This window comes from Littorina saxatilis, linkage group LG9 (assembly GCF_037325665.1).
Source record: "Littorina saxatilis isolate snail1 linkage group LG9, US_GU_Lsax_2.0, whole genome shotgun sequence".
NCBI classification, from domain to species: Eukaryota; Metazoa; Mollusca; class Gastropoda; order Littorinimorpha; family Littorinidae; genus Littorina; species Littorina saxatilis.
Window position 1 is genome coordinate 63907183 of NC_090253.1, and position 8347 is coordinate 63915529.

Sequence of the window (8347 nt, forward strand, 5' to 3'; positions counted from 1 at the left end):
AAACCGGAGCGATCAAATAACCTGAAAAAATCACATTACTGTAACAACAATAAGCAGAAGGCCTACAACATTAAGATAGCAGCGTGTGTATGATGGGGGGCTGCGCGCGTGCGTGGGTGTATGTATGTGTTTGTCTATCAGTCTGTCTATGTGTGTGAGACTGTCTGTGTGTCTGTGTGTGTCTGTGTGTGTCTGTGTGTGCGTCTGTGTGTCTGTGAGTGTGTTTCTGTCTATTTGTCTGTCTGTGTGCGTGCGTGTGTGTGTGTGTGTATAAACTGGGTGAGAGCAGGACGGGCGAAAAGAAGACCGTTCGGTAGAGATTGGTTGTCTGCTGCGTGACTTTTCTGTGTTCACCCTTCCACATGATACCCGTAATAGATAGCCTGCTATTGTTCCAAAATCATGAATCAAGAAGGTGTTGATTTTTAGAACATTTAATCGTGGATTAAACGAAAGTCGGAAACATCCCCTGCTACATCGACCAGTAGTCTGTGAAGTTGGAGATAAGACAATGAACACAAACTAAACTTAGCTCAGTTAGGTGTCGCTTTTTGGATGTGAAAATGTCGAGGCTCTCGGGATTGTTTGCTGGTCGTGCCTCTTCAGAGACCACGATGTCGTTGAACTGGTGTAAATTGTGTTTTGAAGACAATCACCAATGACTACCCTTTATTGTCTTTTGATTCTTCACCCTTCCAGAATGTTTTGTTCAAAGAAATCGTCCATGCTTTGTTTATGGCTGTCTGGAACAGTAGATCTAACGTTCGTGAGAGATAAAAAAAATAAAAAAAAAATGTACTCGAGTCGTCACGATATGCAATCCCTTGTTGATATATCACGCACAGACATTCCTTATCAAAATATGATATCTGCATACGTATACTTTTCTCCAACCAACGCAAAGAAATTACCATCTTTCACAACAGCGGGAACTTTCTGTTGAAGAGAAGAACAATGTTGTCTTGATGCTGTGCTAACACTGACACTAAGCTAAAAGCGAGCACGAATGGATCCCGATAGACGAGTGTTTGCACGGACGAACGAAATTAAAAGATAGGACTGTGTGGTGAAATGACAAGCGTATTTTGTGGGCCTTTTTTGCGTATGGTTTTCATTTTTGTCGACCTACGTTTCTGAATGAATACGGTTTTTAATTCTGATGGGTTTTTTTCTTTTATTTTACGAACAAACACAACTTGAAAATGAGCAACGCTCTGGAGGTGTATACTTATCTGTACACTTTACGTTTGTGTGGTTTTTACATTTAGTCAAGTTTTGACTAAATGTTTTAACATAGAGGGGGAATCGAGACGAGGGCCGTGGTGTGTGTGTGTGTATGTGTGTGTGTGTGTGTGTGTGTGTGTGTGTGTGTGTGTGTGTGTGTGAGTGTGTGTGTGTAGAGCGATTAAGAGTAAACTACTGGACTGATCTTTATGACATTTTACATGAGAGTTTCTGGGAATAATATCCCCAGACATGTTTTTTTCAATTTTTCCATAAATGTCTTTGATGACGTCATATCCGGGTTTTTGTAAACGTTGAGGCCTCATTTTTTTTAATGAAATTGATTGAAATTTTGACCAAGCAATCTTCGACAAAGGCCGGACTTTGGTATTGCATTTCAGCTTGGAGGCTTACAAATTAATTTCATTGTATTCTTCATCATTTTGTGATTCCAAAAACATATGAATATGTTATATTTGGATTAAAAACAAGCTCTGAAAATTAAAAATATGAAAACTATGATTAAATTTAAATTTCCGAAATCGATTTAAAAACAGTTTCATCTTATTCCTTGTCGGTTCCTGATAAAAAAAACACCCATATAGATATGATATGTTCGGATTAAAAACAAGCCCAAAAAGTTAAAAACAAAAAAAGATTAGAGATACAGAAAAGCGTGCTATCCTGCTCAGCGCAACCACTACCGCGCTATTTCACTGCCTTTGCCACGAACGGTGGATTACGAGTACATGTATACGGTCTTGCTGAAAAAATGCAGCGCGTTCAGTTTCATTCTGTGAGTTCGACAGCTTGACTAAATGTATTTTCTCCTTACGCGACTTGTTCTTCTTCTATTCGAATGCATGATGCATGCATGTAGTACTATCACACATTCCAATAGTTGATGTAAATGGAAGGATGGATGCGTAGGGAGAAAATGGTAGTGGTCGGCCGGGTTGGCAACATAGAATAATAAAATAAAATGTATAAGAGAGAGAGAGAGAGAGAGAGAGAGAGAGAGAGAGATAGTGTGTGTGTGTGTGTGTGTGTGTGTGTGTGCGTGTGTGTGTGTGTGTATATATATATATGTGTGTGTGGGTGGGGGGGGGGGGTGGGGGTGTGCGCGCGTATGCGCGTATATATATGTGTGTGTGTGTGTGTGTGTGTGTGTGTGTGTGTGTGTGTGTGTGTGTGTGTGTGTGTGTGAGGAATTAAATAAAAAAGATGAACCTCACACGTGCACACGACAAGACAAAGAATAAATCAAATGTTTCTTCGGGCAGAAAAAGAAATCAAAAGAATCCACGGTAGACACATAGCTAACCTTCACAAAGAAATTTACATTGAAATAATTAGATGCATACAGAACACGACCAAAATTAATATCAACAGGAGGCACACCGCTGATATTTCATAATTGAACATCTCTCAATCGTGGTCCGCGTACCGAGAGGAGGCCTCTTCAAACACCATCAACATGTTCTCTGCTTGGGTCGAGTACACACGGAATCAAAGTGAAGAATACTTATAATGGGCTGACATTAGGATCACCCTTTTCTGTGACCTATTACAGGTAAGAGACTCTCAGTTAACAAATACTCTGTGTGTAAAACTGAAAGAAAGAAAAAAAGATCGCGATGCCTATCCCTGAGAAAAAGTGCTAAATTTTGTTGAAGAGAATGATTTGTGACATCTAAAAAGGAACCATTGTTTCTGTAGTGTAACCTCGTTACAGTCTCATTTCGTAACCCCGTATCACAACTGTGCCGTGAAAAAGAGACTGGGTGGCCGAGTGGTAACGCACTTGCGCTCGGAAGCGAGAGGTTGCGAGTTCGACCCTGGGTCAGGGCGTTAGCAATTTTCTCCCCCCTTTCCTAACCAAGGTGGTGGGTTCAAGTGCTAGTCTTTCGGATGAGACGAAAAACCGAGGTCCCTTCGTGTACACTACATTGGGGTGTGCACGTTAAAGATCCCACTATTATACATGTATTCTTAAACGGATTTTTGTTTTGATGTACAATTTTCATTCCATTTTCTTTTCATGTTTGCTTGCTTTTTATTTAAACTGTACAATAGCCGCCATTTATATGTATTTATCTAGAAAACTGTAAACACCACTATAAGCGTTATGCTTGTTGTTGTTTACTCTATATGCGGTTTTTTTGTAAATAATGCACAAACGTTGAATAAAACAGTTTAAACCAAAGATCCCACGATTGACAAAAGGGTCTTTCTTGGCAAAATTGTGTAGGCATAGATAAAAATGTCCACCAAAATACCCGTGTGACTGGGAATAATAGGCCGTGAAAAGTAGGATTTGCGCCGAAATGGCTGCGATCTGCTGGCCGATGTGAATGCGTGATGTATTGTGTAAAAAAAATAAATCCATCTCACACGGCATAAATAAATCCCTGCGCCTTGAATATGTAGGCGATATAAATTGCATAAATTTTTTTTTTAAAAATCCCTGCGCTTAGAACTGTACCCACGGAATACGCGCGATAAAAGCCTCATATTGATTGATTGAAAAAGACCCCGCCATTCTGGTACCCAAATGTTTCAGCGATGAGACAATAAAATAATGAAAATTATATGTAGATACACATATCTAACATCTAGAGTTTAGATTCGTTATTGTTATTCATATACGTCAGGACGTTGGTTCTCACTGTTTTGTTCTAAATAGCCAGACTGTAAGGTGTGCGATGCTAAAAGTTAAACCATGTGAGTCTGCATTTTTCAGCGATTTAAGTGGATCTGTTTGCGGGTAAAGTCCCTTTCGGAAAGAGCTTGAAATCTAGAGTACATTAGGTATAACGCTTTTTTTCTCGTCCGTTAGGTCCTCCAGAATGGCAAGTAGCTGTCCCAGTTACTATTTTCAGCATCAATAGTCACGGCGTTGTGTGCCTTACTCACTGGGCCACTTGCTACTTTTTTTTTTTTAACCCTTGTGAGAAAGTTGTAGAGCTATATGATACAAAAGGGCACCAGAATGTCCCCAGTTATTTCCTAGTCCATTTATCTCTTTCATAAGAGTACAATTTTATCTTCTGTTTGCAAACACGATTTGGGGAACTTGCGGCAAAAACGTGACAACCAAGCCCACGCAAATCACCGCTACGATGACAATGACAAATCACCGCTACGATGACAATGACAAATCACCGCTACGATGACAATGACAAATCACCGCTACGATGACAATGACAAATCACCGCTACGATGACAATGACAAATCACCGCTACGATGACAATGACAAATCACCGCTACGATGACAATGACAAATCACCGCTACGATGACAATGACAAATCACCGCTACGATGACAATGACAAATCACCGCTACGATGACAATGACAAATCACCGCTACGATGACAATGACAAATCACCGCTACGATGACAATGACAAATCACCGCTACGATGACAATGACAAATCACCGCTACGATGACAATGACAAATCACCGCTACGATGACAATGACAAATCACCGCTACGATGACAATGACAAATCACCGCTACGATGACAATGACAAATCTGTGGAATACTGGCCAGCCGTGTCAATCATGCGTGTCGGAGATGAAGTCTGTCTTGTGGAAAGAGCTACCCACGAGGAACATGCGTCCACTCTGTATTGTGTATTATCCCAAATTTTTTCTTGAATGGAGTACCCGTCCAAGTAGTTTGGGACTATGTGTACTTAGGTGTACTATTTAACTATAATAACAAATTTCATAATGCCATGAAACGTCAATGTTTGATTGGTAACCGTGCAATGTTCTCGTTAATTCGAAAATGTAGAAAACTAAATTTACCAATTGACGTGCAATTGGATCTTTTTGAGAAGTGTGTACATCCAATTTTGCTGTATGGTTGTGAGGTGGGGGGATATGATTCATTAGACATATTATCAAGGTTTCAATTGCGATTTTTAAAAATGCTTCTTGATGTATATAAAACTACACCCACCTGTATGGTTTACGGAGAGCTTGGTCGTTATCCAATTAATTAGAATTGAGGTACAAAGTTCAGTTACTGGTTTATTGGTATAAACTGATGAAAGAAATGAACGATGGTGCGAATAAGATGTCCTGTTTAATGTTAAAGCTACATTTGAAGTTGTACCATGTACAAAACGTTAAATTGCCCTGGTTGTCGCATGTCAATACTATGTTAAATAAGTTGGGTCTATCATATTTATGGACAACTCAGAGTCTTGCCGTCTCAGGTTTTAAAAACGTTGTAAAGCAAAGGCTAAGAGATCAATTCCTGCAGGAATGGAACACTGACGTGAACGCCAACAGCTTGTGTTTTAATTACAGAATGTATAAAAAGGATTTTTGTCTGGAAAGGTATTTGCTTTGTTTGCCTAGGAAATTCCAAGTTAAATTAGCAAAATTTAGAACAAGCAATCATAAGTTGCCAATACATCAGCTTAGATTTTTTAATGCTCCTAGAAATGAAAGATTGTGTGATATGTGCGATAAAAATGAATTAGGTGATGAGTTTCACTATTTGTTCATTTGTACCGACGAAAGTATAGTGTCTGAAAGAAGAAAATTAATTAGTCCTTATTACCGATCTCACCCAAATTGTTTAAAATATGAACAGTTAATGAATTGTAAATCTAAGATAAAACTAATGAAGCTAGCAAGATTTGTAGCCCACGTTATGATTTTAGTATGTTAGCGTTATATCTAGTTTCTTTATTGGTATGTATATGTATGTAATATATGCTTTTGTTTTGTTTTGTGTTTTTACAAAAGATGCATGGCATAAGGGTATTGCTAATTTATTTCGGCTGTATATTATCGTTGTCCGCTTAATGTATATATATTATCTGTCTGATCTCTTACCTGATTTTGTTAAACCTATTTTTCTTTTATTTTTGTTTGTATGTATGGAAGTGTATATTGCCAATTTATTTTGTTTGGTTGTATAGTATTGTTGTATTTGTCCGCTCAATTTGTATACATTTATTAACTGTCTGATTTGTTACCTTTTTTTTGTTAAAATTATATCTTTGTTTCAAAGCCCTCTGGGCCCAAAACAATAAAATACTTGATACTTGTGTGTGTCGGGGGGGGGGGGGGGGGGAGGCAGGGAGAGCGAGAGATGCTGATGTTAATGGAACTTTATTTAACAAGCCTTTTGTTAAACATGTCCTTACATCCAATACAAAATGATAATAGGGAACAAACAAATAAACAAACAATCAAACAAATAAACACGCACAAAAAACACAAACAAACACACAAACAAGCAAGCAAAAGCAAATAAACAGAAAATGAAATGAAGAGAAAGGGAGATCGAGCGGGCGGGGAGGAAGGGAGACGTAACTTGTCAAGTTTGACTCACATAGTCCCGGGTTCATAATGTAGGTTTATTGAACTTTGAAAGCGGGGCCCACATTATGACCCCGTAGCAGCTTGACAAAAAACAAGTAAAGAAATGTGCGACTTAAGTGGGCTACAGAACACGGAATAAAAAAAACCAAGAAAGGTGTGTTGTTAGAACGTTTAATTATTGACAAAACAAAACAAAAACATATCTTTTTTTTAAATTCTAAATGTTGGAACATTGGCAGTCTCTTTGATTCTGGATTTCTGATGAACACGGGGAAGAATATTTTTTCATTCTTATGTAATATTATAATGGACAATAAATTGCTGTTATTGTTGTTATTGTTATTGTTATTGTCTTTACTTCGTTAAATTCGTTATTCATCATGAAAATAAAGTATTATCTGCTAAAGCAAGGATCTTAAGTTTGATTCCTGTGCTGTGTCTCAATGTTGATTGTATTTTCTGTCTCTCATCAATTGAATCAAAATGGATTGATCAAGATAACACAGGAGAGTTGAACACGGTCTGTTACGCGACATCAACACTTATGATTTTGTAGAATGTATCTGTGAGTTTACGCATGGTGTATTATGGGAAAGGTCCTCCAGCAAATGAAGGTTAATTCGCCGTTCAGCGAAAATATTGTGCAAACTGCGTGTCTGAATATTTTAAGTTGCTGATTTTCGTTCGTCCCGCCCAAAGACATTTGTATTGCCATTGCTTAGCTAACGGGTGGCTGTGTGTGTATGTGTGTGTGTATGTGTGTGTGTGTGTGTGTGTGTGTGTGTGTGAGAGAGAGAGAGAGAGAGAGAGAGAGAGAGAGAGAGAGAGAGAGAGAGAGAGAGAGAGTGTTTGTGTGTGTGTGTGTGTGTGTGTGAGAGAGAGAGAGAGAGAGAGAGAGAGAGTGTGTGTGTGTGTGTGTGTGTGTGTGTGTGTGTGTGTGTGTGTGTTAAAGTGTATGTGAACTTACTTTTCTACCAAATGTGGTACATATCCGAGTTTCATTGATCCGTGTCGACAGGGAAGAATAAAAGTATTGATGGAACTGCCATCTCATGCACTTTCTAGGTCCTCAAGTGACCAGGTAAGTATGCATACATGTCTACACCTTTTGACCCCCATCCTGTTTCCCCCTCCACCGGCACCCGCCCGCCACCTACCCACCCGGCACCTACCCACCCGCCACCTACCCACCCGGCTGTCCTCTCGCCCTGTGCACACACTTACAGGAGAACTTCCCTTTCGTTCAAGCGTACCTCAAGTGGTGTATGAGACCCAGGCATCTCAGGTGTGAAAGTCTTGCCAAATATTATCCCAGCAAACACGAGAGTCGAGTGCTGGTTCTGGAGATTTCGCAAAGCATGTGACCTCATTTCAGAGTCATGGGGTTCGGTGAAAGAATGTACTTCTCAGTGAAATGTTACAGTTATTATATGAAATCTGGGGTTAACCGCCTGGGAATATGTGGGCTGAGGCTATAGAGTGTTCACATAATAAGAGCAAGCACTTCAGTGTTCATCTTTTGTGTTTTTTTACTATGAGAGCGCAACAAATGATGAAACTGGGTCACACACACACACACACACGCACACACGGAAATACAAACACACACACACACACACACACACACACACACATACACACACACACACACACACACACACACACACATACACTCCAGTATAGTGACAGACAGAAAGACAGACAATTAAAAACAGACAGGACCGACCAACGAAACACGCGCACGCATCACCTCACATTCCAGCAATACAAAACAA